The sequence below is a fragment of the Cricetulus griseus genome, chromosome X (assembly GCF_003668045.3).
Source record: "Cricetulus griseus strain 17A/GY chromosome X, alternate assembly CriGri-PICRH-1.0, whole genome shotgun sequence".
Classification (NCBI taxonomy): Eukaryota; Metazoa; Chordata; class Mammalia; order Rodentia; family Cricetidae; genus Cricetulus; species Cricetulus griseus.
This window is the reverse complement of record NC_048604.1, coordinates 83081280-83101082: the sequence shown is the minus strand read 5'-3', so window position 1 is coordinate 83101082 and position 19803 is coordinate 83081280. Positions and strand designations below refer to the sequence as shown.

General features: G+C 38.9%; 1 protein-coding gene across 7 annotated transcripts in view; it reads left to right on the top strand.

Annotated features, from left to right (window-relative positions):
- Dmd (dystrophin) overlaps positions 1-19803 on the top strand; it is a 1637847-nt gene that overhangs the window by 1551095 nt on the left and 66949 nt on the right. The gene's annotated exons all lie outside the window — the stretch shown is intronic.

Here is a 19803-nt window from a genome sequence, read left to right as displayed (position 1 = left end):
ATTTAACACCCTCTTTTTTTTCCAATATTAACCACTGAGTTTTTAATGGAAAGTTTTTTTTTAAGATTATTTAAGATGAAAAGAATATAAAACTTTCTCCTGAAAGATTTTTATCTATTTATCCAATGTCTTCAATATATCTTAACTCATTTATCTGTCAGGTACAAGTTCTTATTTCACTTACATTTGGATTTTTTAAAACAAGATTTCACTATATAGCTCTGGGTAGCCTGGAACTACTTTTCAAAAATTTAAAAGCATTTACTTATTTGTGTGTCTCTATGGTGTGTGTGTGTGTGTGTGTGTGTGTGTGTGTGTGTGTGTGTGTGTGTGGTGTTCGTGCATGCACACATGCATGTGTGCCCACATGTTAGCTCATGTATATGCTGGTTCTCTCCTTCCACCATGTCAGTTCTGAAGATGAAACTCAGGTCCTCACAATGCTTTACAGCAAGTGAGGCACCCCCCTTGATAATATTTTAACATATAAAAAGGTTTCTGGGCTAGGGAAATAGTTCAGTGGCTGTGAATGCTTGGTGTACAAACATTGGGACCTGAGTTTGGGTCTCAAGCAGCCAGGAAAAAGGTGGGCATGATTACACGTGTCTAATAGATTTAACTGAGCGTTCATGGAGATAGGACAATTGCCAAGGGTTTATACTCAGCTACTATCAGTTTTATTGAGTCAAAGGGTTAGTGAAATACTCTCTCTCTCAAAGGAAGAAGGCCAAAGGTGACAAAGCAGAATGCCTGAAGTCCTCCTTGGGCCTGTTTATACACATGCAAAGTCCTTGAACACACATGTTTACATATTATACACAGAGAGATTTTTCTCTTGCCTTTTTTAGTGCTACATTTTATTTGACATAGTAACATTTACTAGTTGATGTTCAGTTCTGAGTTTAGACAAATACATGAAGTCATGTCACCCCCATTACAGTCAAGACATTGAACAATTCTAAAATCCCTTCTGCTTTATTGCCATCCTGCTCATTTCCAATCTGTGGGAACTATGGGTCTGCACTTTATTTCTCTAATTTTGCTTCGTCCTCAACTGGCTTTTAAAGACGCAGCAGGGACAGCAGTGGAAGACTTACCTTTATGTTATATGATTGCATAAACTATCGTGCTCCATACTTCATGAAGTATGTTCCGTAGCATCACAGGTAGATGTGCACTTCTCCACATCTGTAAAACTTTCTTTTAAGTAGGAGCTCTCTATCATAAATTCCCAACACTGGGTATGTGAAAGGATTTGCATAGACTTCAAATTGTTCTCTAAGGGCAGGGTGTTAATTGATTTATTAGTCAGGTGGAGTGGAGAGCTTGAGGTCAGGATAGGTGTCCTTGAACATGTAAATGAAGAGGGGATAATCACCATGTGTTCTTGTTTAGGCTGATTTTTATCTTTAATGGGTGATTCAGAGTCCTGATTAATATTTAGAGCAGTGACTGCTGGCCTCCAACATGCTCATTATCTTCACAACTTTAAATAAAATACTTCATTTTTACCCAAGACACCAGTTATGGGAAGCCTTTTACTTCTTGTTTCAAGACAAGTCTTGACCTTTCAATCTCTACATCAAACAAGAGGAACATTTGGTAGATGTGGAAGAACTCATTTTCGTGGCTGGAAAGTCCCATTTAGAATCCCAGAAAAACACATCTAGACAGTGCAGAAGAGGGTGTTTGAGGGACTGTGATGAAAGGAGAAACAGAATTTTGGGTTAGGTTCCTGGTTTGTGATGTCTTGAGATTTTCCTATTTTATGTCATTTACATTTAAGACCATTTGAACTTCTTACTTGTGCTAAAGACTTTTTTACCCATCCTCCTACCTTGCCCTTCTTCATGAAGGGATGGCTTGAGTGAAATGATTGTTCGTAGCCATTCTTATATTTTAGAAACATTTCAATCACAAAGTCAATAATGGAATAATGAACAACCATTTATACTATGTATCCCTGTAACCACTAGTTTTCTGCTGTATACACATGTACAGCTCTTAGACCCTCTCTGTGTGCTGTATGTGAACATGCACATGCTTATACATGACTTATCATGTACCATTTTAAAAAACAAGAGGCACCACAGCACAAACCTCATTATTTGACTACACATTGGTTTTCCATAAATCACATACCATCAAGTCAAGGAAACAAGAAAGCATGATTCTGACACATAATCCTTTAAATTTTTTCCATGTCTATCACTGGACATGTAAGTGATAATGCTTCTTGTCATTTATATAATTTAAATCAGTCTAGCAATTCATCCAACAAAATCCACATTGAAAATTCCCTTTTGTTCTAGAGTGTTCCTTATGTATAGCTATTTATTTTCAACATCCAAACAAGACATTTCCCTTATGTTTAAATAATATATATATATATATATAATATATATTATATATATATATATGCATGGGATTTATTAGAGTGGTTTATAGGCTGTGGCCAGTCTAGTCCAACAATGGCTATCTCTCAAGGAAAGGTCACGAATCCAATTGTTGTTCAGTTCAGGAGGCTGGATGTAGGTTTTTATGCCAGTGAAGTAATACTTCAGCACCAGAATAAATGAACTTGACACCTAGAGTTAGGGCAAGCAGGCAAAAGACTAAAGCTTCCTTTTTCCATGTCCTTTGATGTGGACTGCCACCAGAAGGTGTGGCCCAGAGTTAGGGTGGATCTTCCGACCTCAAATAATCCAGATTTAGGGTGGTTCTTCTCACCACAACTGATCGAATTAAGAAAATCCTTTTCAGCTGCTTGGGTTCTAATTGGTTCCAGATATTGTCAAGTTGATAACCAAGATTAGCCATCACAGTCCCTCAGCATCTTTATTGTTTGTATTTTCCCAGTTTTCTTTTAGAAGTTTGGCATTTTTGAATTGGGATAGATTTTTGTTTGAATGGGTTTTTTGCATACTTTTATGTTTGTGACCACATGTAGTACCCATGTAGGCCAGAAGAAGGCGTCAAATTCTCCAGATCTGGTGGTGTCATGGTTGTGAGCCACCTTGTGGATACTGGGAACCACCTTGTGTCCTCTAGACGAGTAGCCAGTGCTCTTAACTGCTGAGCAACTTCTCCAGCTGCCAGACCATGTTGCTTACAGAATATTCATGTGCTGGATTTCTCTTCTTCATCATGACTAGACTTCAAGGTTTTCTGTTTGCTCTGAAAAGTATAGAGATACTGCTACTCTGTACCTCCCACTGTACCACATCACACATTAGCAAGAACGAATTTGAACTCTGTTCTTATGGGTAAAACTAATCATATTGGTATTGGCACATACTTCATTGTCAAGATACCCCCCCCTTTCCCTTTGTACTTGGAAAGTAATTATTATATTTGGAGACACCGTGGCTATCCTTAACAACCTCTGTTGTTCTTCCAGCAATCTAACTAGACTAGTAGTGGTGGCATAATATGATTTTCTAATTCTAACCGTCTTTGTGAGTGCACTACTTGGTTTTCTTATATAAAGAAGAACTTCGATTTCCCCACCCCCATATTTTCTTGGACATAACATGAATGTACAAATGATGCTTCTAATGTCTGAACCACTTTTGGATATTATTTTTGATACAACATGATTTAAAATGACAATGCAGAGAGTCAATCCTTTCTCTTCACCGGGTTGTAAATATTTCCATGTTAACAGACTTTTCTAGAAAAAATAACTTTATAAAGACAAACCACATAACTGAAATGGTGTGTTAATGAGGACTAAGAAGGTCATAGACTGACTGCCCAGGCCTCGTAACTGACACCCATGTTGATAGGTTCAGTTCTATGCTGGTTCCCCAGCTGTCAAACTGGCTGTCCTCCTTTTTGTTTGTTTTGTAATTTTTTTATTAGTTCAAATTAGGAACAAGCTTGCTTCAAATGTCAATCCCTTCTCCCTCTCCCTCCCTCCCCCCCAACCCTCCCAACCTGCCACCCACCCCATCCACCCTCCACTCCCCAGGCAGGGTAGGGCCCTCCACAGGGGCTCCCCAAAGTCCACCACATCATCCTGGGCTGGGCCTAGGCCTTCCCCCATCTGTCCAGGCTAAGACGTGGGATGGACTCTCAAAGTCCCTTCTTACACCAGGGAAAAATAGTAATGCACTACCAGGGGCCCCCTAGAGTGCATAGGCCTTCTCATTGACATCCATGTTCAGGGGTCTGGATCAGTCCCGTGCATGCCTCCCAGACAGCATCTGTGGTCAATGTGCTCCCCTTTGTTCAGGCCAGCTGTTTCTGTGGGTTTCACTAGACTGGCACTGGCCCCTTTGATCTTCATTCCTCCCTCTCTGCAACTAGGTTCCAGAGTTCAGTTCAGTGTATATCTGTGGGTGTCTGCCTCTGCTTCCATCAGCCACAGGATGAGGGCTCTAGGGTGGCATAAAAAGTAGTCATCAGTCTCATTATAGGGGAAGGGCATTTAGGCTATCCTATCTACCATTGCCTAGATTGTCAGTTCATGTAACCCTTGTAGATTGCTGGAAATCTCCCTAGTGCCAGATCTCTCCTTGGACTTATAATGGCTCCCTCTAATATGTTATCTCTCATCCTGCTCACCTCTATTCTTCCCCCAACTCAATATTTCTGCTCCTCCATTTCCTCCTCTCCTCTCCTCTCCTCTTCTCTCATTCTGGCAGCTCCCTCTCCCCTACCCTCATGCTCCCAATTAGCTCAGGAGATCCTGCCCCGCCCATTCTCAGGGGTCCATGCATTTTTCCCTTAGAGTCCTTCTTGTTTCTGAGTTTCTTTGGTAAAGAGGATTGTAGGCTGGTAATCCTTTGTTCTATGTCTAAAATTCATATATGAGTGAGTACATGCCATGTTTGTCTTTTGTGACTGGGTTACCTCACTCAGGATGGTTTCTTCTAGTTCCATCCATTTGCCTGCAAATTTCAAAATTCTATTGCTTTTTTTCTGCTGAGTAGTACTCCATTGTACAAATGTACCACATTTTCTCTATCAATTCTTCAGTTGAGGGTCATCTAGATTGCTTCCAGGTTCTTGATATTACAAACAATGCTGCTATGAACATGGTTGAATATATGTCCTTGTTGTATGAATGTGGATTATTTGGGTATATGCCCAAGAGAGGAATTGCTGGATCTTGAAGTAGACTGATTCCCATTTTCCTGAGCAACCACCATACTGATTTCCAAAGTGGTCTTACAAGTCTGCACTCCCACAAGCAATGGATGAGTGTTCCTTTTTCTCCACATCTTCTCCAGCATAGATTGTCATTGGTGTTTTTGATTTTAGCCATTCTGGCCGGTAAGATGGTATCTCAGAGTTGTTTTGAGTTGCATTTCTCTGGTGGCCAAGGATTTTGAGCAATTTCTTAAGTGTCTTTCAGCCATTTCAGATTTCTCTGTTGAGAATACTCTATTTAGTTCTGCACCCCATTTTTAATTTCATTGTTTGGTGTTTTGGTGGGTAGCTTCTTGAGTTCATTGTATATTTTGGAAATCAGTACTCTGTCAGATGTAGGGTTGGTTAAGATCTTTTCGCATTCTGTGGGCTGTCGATTTGTCTTACTGACTGTGTCCTTTGCCTTACAGAAGCTTCTCAGTTTCAGGAGGTCCCATTTACTAATTGCAGATCTCAATGTCTGTGCTATTGGTGTAATGTTCAGGAAGCAGTCTCCTGTGCCAATTCGTTCAAGGGTATCTCCAATTTCTCTTCTAGAAGATTCAGCGTGGCTGGATTTATGTTGAGATCTTTGATCCATTTGCACTTAAGTTTCTTGCATGTGACAGATATGGATTTATCTGCAATCTTCTGCATGTCTGAATTCCGTTGTGCCAGCACCATTTGTTGAAGATGCTATCTTTTTTTCCATTGTATAGATTTAGCATCTTTGTCAAAAATAAGGTGTTCGTAGGTGTGTGGGCTAATATCAGGGTTTTCAACTTGATTCCATTGGTCTATATGTCTGGTTTTGTGCCAATACCAAGCTGTTTTCAGAACTATGGCTCCATAATAGAGCTTGAAGTCAGAGATGGTGATGGCCCCCAGAAGACCCTTTATTGTACGGAGTTGTTTTGGCTATCCTGGGTTTTTTGTTTTTCCATATAAAGTTGAGTATTGTTCTTTAAGGACTGTGAAGAACTGTGTTGACATTTTGATGGTGATTGCATTGAATCTGTAAATTACTTTTGGCCAGATTGTCATTTTTACTATTTTGATCTAAAAACATGGGAGATCTTTCAATTTTCTGGTATCTTCTTTAACTTCTTTCTTTAAACACTCAAAGTTCTTACTGTACAGGTCTTTCCCTTTTGGGTTAAAGTTACCCCAAGATATTTTATGTTGTTTGTGGATATTGTGAAGGGTGATGTTTCTCTGATTTTTTCTCATTGCATTTATCATCTATATATAGTAGGACTACTGTTTTTTTTTAGTTAATTTTGTATCCTGCTACATTGCTGAAGGTTTTTATCAGCTGTAGGAGTTCCCTGGTAGAGTTTTTCGGGTCACTTATGTAGACTATCATATCATCTGCAAATAGTGAGAGTTTGACTTCTTCCTTTCCAATTTGTATTCCCTTGATCTCCTTTTGTTGTCTTATTGCTATAGCTAGAACTTCAAGTACAGTATTGAAGAGATATGTAGAGGACAGCCTTATATTGTTCCTGATATTAGAGGAATCCCTTTGAGTTTCTTTCCATTTAGTTTGATGTTGCTGTTGGTTTGGTGTATATTGCTTTTATCATGTTTAGATATGTTCCTGTTATTCCTGTTCTCTCTAAGATCTTTAACATGAAGGGATGTTGGATTTTGTCAAAGGCTTTTTCAGCATCTAGTGAGATGATCATGTGGTTTTTCTTTTTCAGTTTGTTTGTATGGTGGATTACATTGATGGATTTTCCTATGTTGAACCATCCTTGCATCCCTGGGATGAAGCCTACTTGATCATAGTGGATGATTTTTCTGATGTGTTCTTGGATTCGATTCGCCAATATTTTATTGAGTATTTTTTCATCGATGTTCATGAGGCATATTGGTCTGTAGTTCTCTTTTTTAGTGATATCTTTGTGTGGTTTGGTATCAAAGTGATTATAGCCTCATATAAAGAGTTTGGCAGTGTCCCTTCTGTTTCTATTGTGTGGAACAATTTGAGGAGTACTGGTATTAGCTCTTGTTTGAATTTCTGGTAGAATTCTGCAGTGAAGCCATCTGGCTGTGGTCTTTTTTTGATTGGGAGGCTTTTGATGACTGCTTCTATTTCATTAGGGGTTATAGGTCAATTTAAACTGCTTATCTGTTCTTGGCTTAACTTTGGTAAGTGGTATCTATCCAGAAAATTGTCCATTTCCTTTAGATTTTGAATTTTGTGGAGTATAGTTTTTCAAAATATGACCTGATGATTCTCTGGGTTTCCTCAATATCTGTTGTTATATCCCCCTTTTCGTTTCTGATTTTGTTAATTAGCGTGCTCTCTCTCTGGATATTTTGTGGTAGGGATTTGTTGGACTTGAGATTTTCTTTGGTCGATGACTGTATATCCTCTAGAGTCTCCAACAACTGAGATTCTCTCTTCCATCTCTTGAATTCTATTGGTTATACTCACATCTTTAGTTCCTGATTGTTTATCCAGCCTTTGTATTTCCAGCATCCCCTCATTCTGTATTTTCTTTATTGTCTATTTCAGCTTTCATGCCTTGAACTGTTTCGAGTGCTTCCTTCACTTGTTTGTTTGTTTTTTCATGGCTTTCTTTAGATTATTTAAGAGATTTGTTTATTTCTTGAATTTTTTGGTTTGTCTTTTCCTCCACTTCATGTAATTTTTTGCTTGTTTATTCTATTTCTTTAAGGGATTTTCTTCTTTCCTCTTTAAAGGTCTCTGTAGGCACACCTGTAGCCAGCCCCTAAGTAGGTGTGGCTACAGCTTCCCCTACAGGTCTCTATCATCTTCCTAAGATAATTTTTGAGGTCCATCTCTTCTTTATCCTTTCTTTTGGGGTTTTCAGATCTTGCTGGTGTGGAGTCCCTAGATTCTGGTGGTGTCATATTGGTCTTTCTGTTGTTGAATGTGATCTTATTCTGTCTTCTTCCAGTGGGTGCAGGTGGGGTCTCTCTATCTCCTCTTGTCACCCAGTGCTGTGTGTGGGCCAAGACTTCAATGTCTGCAACTCTGGATGATCTTGCCTCTCCTGGTAGTCTCCTTGGTAGGTAAGGGTAGGGCCAGCGGAGGAAAGGGAAAGGAAGAGTGAAGTGTTGCCAGACTCAGGGAGCTTCTCTCTGCCTGTGCGGGTCCACTCTAAGCAGGAGCAGGCCCAGAGAGAATCGTGCTGAATGTGAAGGTGGGTAGGAATAGGGCAGGAGCAGAGGGTACACTCACCTCGGTAGGGGTCAGGCCAGCAGAGCTGTCCTCCCTTTTTAAAACTAGTTCATGTATGCATGTTTTTGTATTAAAATGATAGATAATCTTGAGCTAGTTCTTTAATCTCTTTGGGCCATTTCTTATCTGTAACATAAAGTTAAAACAGGTTATCATAAGGTTACTTATCCCAAAGTTTCTTTGATTATATGCTAACCATTATAAAGGCAGAAAGGAAAATAAATTACTGTGCTGATCTCAAAGCTTGGCCATTATCAGCAAATTCTTACCTGATCTTCTGGGTAATAACTCTTGTAAGCAAGCTGTAGGGCAGAGGAAACAGTCTTGTACATATAATGTGGCCTTTTACATGGAAACAGACTGTTCTCTGAACAGAAGTAGCGTACACCAAGAGTAAAACATGAAAAAGCATTGTGTAGGACCTGAAATAAATGATCCCTTGTGTGCCTACACTAGTTTCCTCAGCAACTCGAAGGCAAAACATAAGTATCTATGTCTAGGAGGATGAAACTGTCGCTTTTTTGTGATTTATTTGCTACATGCAGGTTTTGTGTAGTTTTATAGAGGTTTTTTATCACTCATTTGATTTTCATAAAAAATTGGGATAGTTTGGAAGAAGAGTCATTAATATTCTTTACGACATGTGCCTGTTCTGCCTTTTATGTTCAGTGCTGGTGTAGACTTCTCTCTTATGTAAAATATTCCACTGATGCCCTTGGTAGATTTAGAGGTTGCTCAGGGAACAGTCAGGAACTGCTTGTCCTATCCTGTCTGACCCTGACCAGCCACTCTGTGGTTTGAAATTCTTGTCTACGGACTGTTCAATTGGATTTCATAAAGCTTTCTCAATAGTAGGGCTCTGAAAATTCTGGACCACAAAAGTTGAGCTATTGGTTGTTCATATCAGTGCCTGTTCACAGTGGTTAGCGATGCTGAAATGGTTATTTAGATTTATGAATAGAACGTCTTCCCAGTGAAAAGAGAAAATGGAGTAGTCAAGAAGAACAGACTTTAAAAAATATGTAGTTTGTCCCCTGTGTTTTCTCTAAATGTGTTCTTTTCTTTAACAAAAATTCTGTCCACATATATGCATTCAGTGTTTGTATATTTAGTGGTTGTTTTTCTTTAACCTCTGTTTATGTATACACATAACTGCATCAGCTCAACTGTCTTATCTGACTTAGGATAATTATTTTCCATGATTAAATTAATAATTTCTGCTGCTATCCCTACCCCAAATACATCACAGAGTTCCTGTTTAAGAAGCAACTTACTATCAAGTCAAGGTCTACAGTTTTAGCAGATATCCTTGCAACTCATGTTCTGAAGCATTGTATTGTCAGTCTTTTTCATTCTCTCTGCACAGTATGTGAGGCAATACAGCATTTCTCTCCCAGGCAACAGCTGAACAGACCCTCCATAGTTCCCTATTTTCTGTCATACAGGAGATAGCTGCCTACCAGCTAGGTACTCTGTAGGGCTCCCAGGAAAGTCTGCTGTTTTGTTATTACTGGTGAACCATATTGGTTTCTTAGTTCTGACAAGTGAATCATGGATACCAACCTTGGTGCTTATGTTACTTCAGGTCAAAATAATTTTAATTCTTTGTTGCGGGAGGCTGGCCTGTATATCATGGAGTGTTTCAGGATCCTGGCTTCTGTCTCCTGGATGCTGGTCAAGCTTCCTCCCACCCTTTTGTAGTAACCAATGCATCAGTAAAACTTTTCACTTGTCCTCTGAGCTGTTATAACCCTTGGTTGAGAGCCTCTAACCTAGAACCAGGCTTACTCACTTGTGAAAAGTTTTCTAAGACCCTCAGTGTGAATTTTGTATATTCTTATGTTTTAAGTGAAATCATTCTAAAGGTATCTACAAAGTCTACAGATCACCTTTTGTGTGAGATACTATCACAGACAGTTTGGCAGAGAGAGATTTGTTTGGTGCTTTGAGTATGGTTTCCTGTGACCCAGACTGGCTTACTATATAGCCAAAGATGACCTTGAACTGCTGATGCTCTTGCCTCCATCTCTCAAATTCTGGGGCTAAGGTTTGTGCCCAGCTAACATTTATGCTAACCTATTTAAAAGGAAGTTTTGGGCAGTTTGAGGGCAGACATATTTTGTTCTCTCCTGCTTAGATTGCCTTTGTAACTTGAGTATTTTGTGCTTTGGGATAACTAGGCCACTTTTCCTATTGTTAGTTTCATCATAAATTCATTCTGTTCTTATAAGTCTTCCTTTTAAAAATATGACCACTTTGAAAATTAATTCCTACCAACAATTAAACCTGCAAAATTTTTATAGAAGGCCTCGAAGCAAAGTCCCTGCCCTTGAATAATTTTCAGTTTAGGAAAGAAACTAATGAATGGATAGACAAGTCTTGATTTCAGTTTTGTAGCTTTTTGTTAACTGTGAGAGTAAACTAGGTACAAACTTACATAACATTTCCTTCTCAGTATGATTTATTTTGATTTGTTAACTACTGCCATGGTTTTCATAAACCTAAGTGTAGAAATGCTGGTTGTCTTCCTTTAAAAAATAAGGGAATAAAATGAGATATGTATGTTTTGATAGCTGAAATTTGTGGCTTGCTGAGAAAGCTTCCATATGCATTTGTTCTTTAATCATGAAATTATGCTGTTATCCCTAGAGTAATGTGAGTAGTCAGATTGATCTCCTGGCAAGCAGTTGGTTCTTCAATACCTTAGCAAGTTATTATCTCCAAACTTGCCATTTAATACTCTTACATTTCTTATATTGGCAATTAAAAACTTTGGTTAGAAACTCTAGATATCAGGATTTTTTCCAACTGTTTTTTTTCAGTTACTTGTGTAAAAAGTGACTTTTGTATAAAATCACCCTCCAATATGCTATGAGAGAATAACAATAATGACAATGATTGTTTCTCCAACTTTCCTGCTTAAAATCTATTCTTGTTCTTTTCCTTTTTCTTTCTTTTGTTGGAAGATGGGTTCTCATTTGTCTAGGTTGGTCTCCTAGAACTTAGCATATAGCCAAGGATGATCTTGCCTTCTGATTGATCATCCTGCCTCCACCTCCTGAATGCTGGGATTCCAGATGTGTACCACTGCACACAATTTTATATGATGCTAGGGACAGAACCAAGGCTTCCTGCAAACTACATAAGCCCTTTACCAACCAAGCTATATTCATAACCCCCTCATTCTGCCCTGGACAGTTAATACATAAAGAAAATTAAGATAGTTCCAAACTTGCTTATCACAGTGGAAGTAACTGGAATACCATTTTATGTATATTCATTGGGTGGGGAAAAAAGGAGGTATTACCAAAATCAAAAGTAAAAACAAAATAATACCATCCATCAAAGAAAACCCAGGGCATAAATTGTCTTTTGTGTAGTTGACTTAAAAGCAGCATTTAAGCTTGAGGATAAAGGCACCCTGGATATGGTCAAAACAGAATGTGGGAGGTTTTATGTATGTAAGGAATCCATAAGAATTATTTCAATCTGTTGAATGCATCATGTTTTTTTAGAATACATCATCAATTTAGTACCCACTCATGCATATCTCTGTCTCTGTCTCTGTCTCTGTCTCTCTCTGTCTCTCTCTGTCTCTCTGTCGCTCTCTCTCTCTCTCTCTCTCTCTCTCTCTGTGTGTGTGTGTGTGTGTGTGTGTGTAGAATGATCAAAATGCAATTTCAGGTGGATTTTAACTTCAGTTTTGTTAGATCTTTGTAGAAGCTAGGCTACCTTTTAATTCCTTCTTTTTTGTTGCCAGACAAAAGCAGAGGCAATATACCATGGGGATACAGAGTAGTTTTGTTACAAAAATGAAAGATGGAAACAGAATGAGGATGTGAACCCCCATATCTTGTCTTCAGTGCTGTCAGTTGGCATTGGCGAGCAGTTTCAAAAGCCAAAATGATGGCTCGTGTATCCTGAGAGCTGGGAAGAAAGTTGAGAATTTCCAACCCTTAAGCACCAGAGAATCTATAGTATTTTGAAAGAGTACTGTCTACTGCTTCCCTTGGTAATTCACACTAATGCTTTAACAACTTTCAGCACCGGGAAATTCTTCCGTGTGAGTTACAGCCTAAATTCTTCATGCTGCTTAAGCCTGTTTCTTCTTGTTCAGTCCCCAATGGAGGGATAGAACAGCTGGTCACAGGTCCCTATGCAAGAGCCGTCCACATAATTGAAAACTGTTATTACATCGCCATTTCAGCCGCCCTTCCTTGCTTGTTCTTTCCCTTTCTCCTTCTGTTTTCATGGCTAAATAATTTCATTTGCCTTAAGCAGTTCTTAGGTCTTTCAAACCGCTTAATTATTGTTGGACCTTTATGTCAAGTCTCCTCTAAGTTCTGGGTTACTTGTAGCCAACAGAAATAGACTTTGTTTTGTTTTTAATTTAATATTTTTATTAATTCGTTGAAGGTTGTATACAGTGGATTTTGATCATATTTACCCCTTCCCCTAATTTGCAGATCCACCCACCATCTCTCTGCCAGTTCCCAACTTACGGTCCCTTTATTTAGCTCCGACTGACCTTGAACTAATTGTGTAGAACAAATTGGCTTCTGCCTCCCAATTGCTGGAATTAAAGGCATGCATAGCCACATTCAGCCTCTTAAAGAAAAATAACCTGCCAGGACCATTTTGTATTGCCTTTAGATGTGGGGCCACCCATTGGAGCATGGTTCTTCTATTAGAAGTCAAACCCTTAAAAAAAAACTGAGTGGACACTACCTGTATTTTAATGGAAAATATTTTTCATGCGTTATATTCTGATCATAGTTCCATTCCTTCATCTTCTCCTTATCCTCCCAATCTACCCAACTTCACCTTCTTTCTTTCTGTCTTTAGAAAACAGTAGAAGCCACCAACTTTCAATAACTGATTGCTTGGGGTGGGAACTAGAGGCCCCTTACCTTCTGTAGACACTGTTTTTCTGTGAAGGGATTGAGCTGTGTGAGAGTAATGAAATCATTTCCTCTCACTGGACCTTCAATACTATTAGTCTCTGTTCCCCACTATTAACTGTATGTTACAGGTATGGTGTTTCCTTCTTTTATGCATTCATTTCTGTTTTCTCCCTTTTTGTGTGTATGATGCATACTTCCATGTGTGGGCTGATGCATGTACTCTTTTACATGCGTAGGCCACAAGAAGATGTTGGTTTTCCTGTTCTGTTATTCTCTGCCATATTCCCCCGAGCCAGGGTCTCTCACTTAACCTGGAAATAAGCTGGTTACCCTCAAACGCCAGTTATTTTTATGTCTCTACTTCCTCATAGCACCAGAGTTACAGGCACATGTGGCTGGAGATTTGGACTCTAATTTTCATGCATATGCAACAAGCTCTCCTGTCCACTGAGTCACAGCCCCAGTCCCTATTTATTTATTTAAGCCCTAAAAGTGGAACCCAGGGTTTCATACATGCTAATTATTCACCCTACCACTGAGCCCCTGGCCCCTCCTGTATTTTCTTACGGCTACTCTTTTTCTGACTCATACTCATTGTTTTCTTGTTCTTTTTTTGGAAAGGTGGAAAATGAGGAGATATTTTACATTATTATTTATACTTTGTATAAGTGTGAATTCTTATCCTGTGGTGTGTCTTAATCCATCACTAGTGTGTGTGTGTGTGTGTGTGTGTGTGTCCTAATTAAGTATCAGTAAATTCATACCATAAATAGTACTGAATTAATAATGCTTTTCAATTTACCACTTTTCTGTAATGGTTTGTCTCCTGGCTAGAAAGGGTTATTTTGCTAAAGTTGGTTTCTAGACCAGTGGAGCAAGACATTGTTATAGGACATATTGTAGCTGAGTACTTGGCAATTCTTTTGATAAAGTCTCTCATTATGTCTTTGTGTGATGGAGGAATGTATGCAGCACAGATTGGCAATATTATTGGGAAGAGTTCAACAACCAGAGAGGACAGAATCGCAGGTTATGTTAAACTTGTAGGCTTTGTCAGTATGTCTTAATGTTTGCCCTTGGTCTATTCAAGGCTTTCAGCAGTAAACTTCATTTCTTCCTGCTTCTCTCCCTCCCTCCCTTCCTCCCTCCATCCCTCTCTGTCTCTCTGTCTCTGTGTGTATGTCTCTCTCCCTTTATTTTGTGACATGGTCTGTCTAAATAGCCCTGGTTGTCCTGAAAATTACTATGTAGACCAGCCTGGCCTTGAACTCACAGAGATCCACCTACCTCTACCTGCCAAGTGCTGGAATTAAAGGCATGAACCACCATGCTTGGTTTCACCAGTAACTTTTCAATGTGAAGAGAGAGCACATATTTTGAAATATGAAAAGCCCTAACTTGGAATGGCTAATTTATTGTTGTCAAGATTCTTTTTTTTCTTTCTCTCCATTTTTTATTTAAATTAGAAACAAGATTATTTTACATGTCAATCCGAGTTCCCTCTGCCTCCCCTCCTCCACTGCCCCCACTACTAACACCCTACCAATCCCATACCCTTTCTGCTCCCCAGGGAGGATGGAGCCTTCCACAGGGGGTCTTCAGAGTCTGTCATATCCTTTGGGATAGGGCCTAGGCCCACCCCTTGTGTCTAAGCTCAGGGAGTTTCCCTCTATGTGGAATGGGCTCACAAACTCTATTCCTATGCTAGCGGTAAGTCCAAATCTACTGCAAAAGGCCCCATAGATTTCTGAGGTCTCCTCACTGACACCCACGTTCATGGGGTCTGGATCAGTCCCATGCTGGTTCCCCAGCTATCAGTCTGGGAACCAAGAGTTCCCCCTTGTTCAGGTCAGCTGTTTCTGTGGGTTTCACCAGCCTGATCTTGACCCCTTTGCTCATCACTCCTCCTTCTCTGCAACTGGATTCCAGTTCAGTTCAGTGTTTAGCTGTGGGTGTCTGCTTCCACTGCAACTAGCTTCTGGGTGAAGGCTATAAAATGGCATATAAGTCAGTCTTCAATCTCATTATCAGGGGAGGGCATTTAAGGCAGCGTTTCCTCTGTTGCTTAGATTGTTAGTTGGTGTCATCTTTGTAGATCTCCAGACATTTCCCGAGTGCCTGATTTCTCTTTAAACCTAAAATGTCTCCCTCTATTATGGTATCTCTTATCTTGTTTTCATCTATTCTTCCCCCTACTCAACCTTCCTGCTCCCTCATGTCCTCCTCACCCCTCCTCTTCTCCCCTTCTCATTCTCCTAGCTCCCTCTCCCCTCCCCTCATGTTCCCAATTTGCTCAGGAGATCTTGTCCCTGTTGTCAAGATTCTTAAACGAATGAAATGTTTACAATGGACTTAACCAACAGGAAAATTCTTGGCAGATGTAAAAGGAAAGATATCCCGATAAGACAAGTATAGAGTGAGAGAACTATAGAAAACAGAAGAGAACAGCATTACCCACTATGTATTGTGTTACGCACAGACTTTGTGAACGAGAAGTTAATAAAGTCCTTGTGGTCACTGATTTGTAAATGGGGAGAATTTGAAGTCAAACAAAGTGTAACATGGTTTTTCCCTGATGACTTTCATTTTTATTTTATGTTAAAGTATTAAGTATTTTAAAGTGTAGTGTTTTAAGAGGTGGGTGTAAGGTACAATTTTATTTATTAATTCTTAATTATTTTAACCTAGTTTTCACAAGCATTTTGCTGGATGTACTGGAAAACACTGACCCAGAGAATTGAATTGAGTAGAAACTGGAGGATAGACCAAATAAAGTGATCCATTACCCTGTACAGAACAATAGAAGTATCATTCCAAGTAGAAATTATTTGGGAAATTGTTTTTTGAAAGATATTGACAAACTGAGGCATGCCACATGAAGAAATAAAAGGAACACAGATGAGCAGGAAGGGACAAATACAGAAGTTCTGATAAGCATTGAGAGGACTGTGTAAAGTTAGTTAGCCTGTATGAAGCCCTGGGTTCGAACTGAGCTTCCAATCAGTTGAATGATACTGGGAATGATAACCTCAGCAAACATGCTTCTTATTATATGCCAAATACTGACATAGATACAAACAGGTCTGTGAAGCAGGTAACGTCAAATTTTTCACTTCATAACAGAGAAAGATTAAGGCATAAAGTTAAAGACATTTTCCAAAGATTGCATGGACAATGAGTAGTAAAATTGAAGCTTGGATTCAAGGGCTGTGAATATAGAACATTGCTTGCTTGCTGTGATTTCAGTTCAGCATGATGCAACATTATTGACTAGGGTGCATTACTCAGAAGTTCAAGATCACCATTTCAGAATGTTTGCCTTCTCACCTGGATGGTACCTAGACAGTGGCTGTATGAACACACTGGCACAGGTTAAGAGAGTTTGGACTCTGAGTAACAGCGCCATGGTGCCAGTGCAAAAGAATGAATTGTAGGCTGGGTGTTGGTGGCGCACACCTTTAATGCCAGCACTTGGGAGGCAGAGGCAGCCTGGTCTCCAGAACAAGTGCCAGGTTAGGCTCCAAAGCTACACAGAGAAACCCTGTCTCGGAAAAAAAAATGAATTGTATGATCTCTTTCATTTTTCGTTCAATGATTTTTAAATAATTTTAATATAATATTTTTAAAATAATTCTACAGTTTGTCTGTGATGACTCTTACATAGAGAAAAGGGATTGGCAGGTATTTTTAATCAGTAGTTTGAAATGATAACCATTTTGGAGCAAGGAAATCCAAGGTTAAACAGTCGTTATTTTGGTGTTAAATTTGTCATTAGGAGTAAGGACTAGAGTACTGCTGGAGTGCTCAGTGATACAAGGTAAAATGAAGTCTCAGTCCAAATCTAGTTGCCTTTCTGTGATGTGGCTAGATTTTTTATTATCAAGGCATGTGCCAAAAAGGGCAGACTGGGAGGACACTTACTTATTAGTTGTATTCTACTAAGGATCCCATGCCATATATTCAGTTTAAATGTTCTTAAACTAAAACCCCCACTTCTTCGGCAAACCAAATGAAAAGTCACCTGTGGAGAAGGTGCTTTTGTTCAGTGGTTCAAAGTATGTACAGAAAGCATGTATAGAGTGTTAGATAGGAAAAAATTCTTAGGTAGATAAGCACATTAGAAATCAAAATAAGTGAAAATTAGGCAGATTATTTCTTTTAAAAACATATAACAAAACATAATGAGATAAAACAAAATGTATCACATTAAAGTTGGACAAGACAAACCAATAGAAAATAGAAAAGAGCCCAGGAGAAGGCACAAGAATCAGAGACCCACTCATCCACACACTCACTCAGGAGTCCCATGAAAACACTATCTGTAAGTCATATGCAGATTATCTGGTGCACACCATTGCTCGTCCAGATCGTGCTGCTTCAGTCTGGAAGATTATTTTTTTAAATGATGTTTGTGCTGTTAGAATAGTAAATGGCAGCAGTGAAAATATCATCTGGGAACTTCATATAAGCTTTATGGCTGACCTTAAAACTGACCAAACAGAATATCTAGATATTTAAGAACTAGGATAAGCAGTGTTATTTGTCAAGTTCAGTAAAAGTTATCTAACATTTTGAAGATATTCGGTCTCATTTCCAGTACTGCAAAGAAAATTCTCAATAGTTATAATTTTTAAAACTTACATTTTAAAACTTTAGGGGCTGGTCTGGCAGTGTTGATGCACACCTTTAATACAGCACTCAGGAGGCAGAGTCAGACAGATCTCTGTGAGTCTGAGGCCAGCATGGTCTACAGAGTGAGTTCCAAGACAGCCAGAACTACACAGAGAGAAACCCTGTCTCAAAATAAAAGAAAGGAAGGAAGGAAGGAAGGAAGGAAGGAAGGAAGGAAGGAAGGAAGGAAGGAAGGAAGGAAGGAAGGAAGGAAGGAAAAGAAAAGAAAGGAAAGGAAAGAAAAGAAAAGAAAAGAAGGAACTTTAGGGGCTGAGCAGTTCAGAACTCTTGCTGTTGTTGCTCAGTAACTAGATTCAGTTCCCAGCACTTACATGGTTGCTAACAACTGTCTATAAATTCAGATCCAGGACAAACAACTCCTCTTCTGAGAGGCTTCTATATGCATGACGTGTGTGTGTGTGTGTGTGTGTATATATATATATATATATATATATATATATATATATATATATATATAATCTCTAGGCATGCAGACATACACAAGAAATAGATAAGTATATTTTAAAAAAATGGAAAACTTTATAAGCAAACTGGATGCAGCCAAGTAAACAGATGGGTATTGACCCAGATCAAAGGTCAGGAGGAAATTATTAGACATGGATGTTGACAAATAAAGGATTATAGCAAGGGAGATGCTAGAGAAGACCCAATGAATAACATGGAAAATGTGTAAGTCTAACACTTAGGTAATAACGTAACTGTAAAGGGAATGGAGAAGGAATGCAGAAAAGATTAGCTGTTGAAATAATGACTGAGAAGATTCTAGAGCTGATTAAAGACTCTAAACCACAACGGGCATTGGTGGTGCACGCCTTTAATCCCAGCACTCGGGAGGCAGAGGCAGGCGGATCTCTGTAAGTTCGAGACCAGCCTGGTCTACAAGAGCTAGTTCCAGGACAGCCTCCAAAGCCACAGAGAAACCCCGTCTCAAAAAAACCAAAAAAGAAAAAAAAAGACTCTAAACCACATCTTCAGGAACCCGCTGAATCCTAAGCTATATATATATGAAGGACAATGAATTTCATAGGAATGGCAATCTTCTCAGTAGTAGTGACACAGAAACTGAGACAAAAGTGGAATAGCATTTCATTGTGGTAAAACAAAACAAAATGAGGACAAACATTCCTCAAAACCTTTCTTATAAAATTTTATATCCACTAAATACTGCTATCAGTATTAAGAGTATCGCTTAAAAAAGGAGATATTTTGAGGCAGAATCTGGGAAATCCATGATCAGCAGACATCTTCTAAAAGAAAACTGTAAAGGCAGACAGAACTGATTTCAGTTGGACAACTGACATTGAGGAAACAATAAAGGGAAAAGCCAATGTGTGTGTCAATCTATCTAATGGTATAGAAAATTACAATTGTGTAGGGTTAAAAGCACACTGTATGATTAAAATGTATGACTCTGATAACATCAATCAGCCAGTGGGTAAATATGTATTGAATGCTCTGAGATGAATGTACCATCCGAAATGAATCATATGTATGAAACTGGGACTTTGAGAGAGGGAAATAGAAAAACAATGGGGCACCATGATAGAATCCAGAGGCCATGATGGCTGGGGACTGCAAAAAGCTTTGTCATCAGTTAGTAAATATAGACTTTGAAAAGCTACCTCTCTGCTATCATGATCTGTATCTGTTTTCTTAACTGTAAATGTGAGAATTTAGAACTAGATGAAAATTTAAAGTCCTTCACTGGGAACCAATGAAGAGGAATTCCTGCAGAAGAAAAAAAGAATCAATAGTTCTTGAAGTGTATATCCCTTTCTTTTTAATTTTAATCACTTAACACTTTGCACTTCCAGCAAACTTTTACATATCTGTTCCAAAAAATAGAGGTAAATCTAG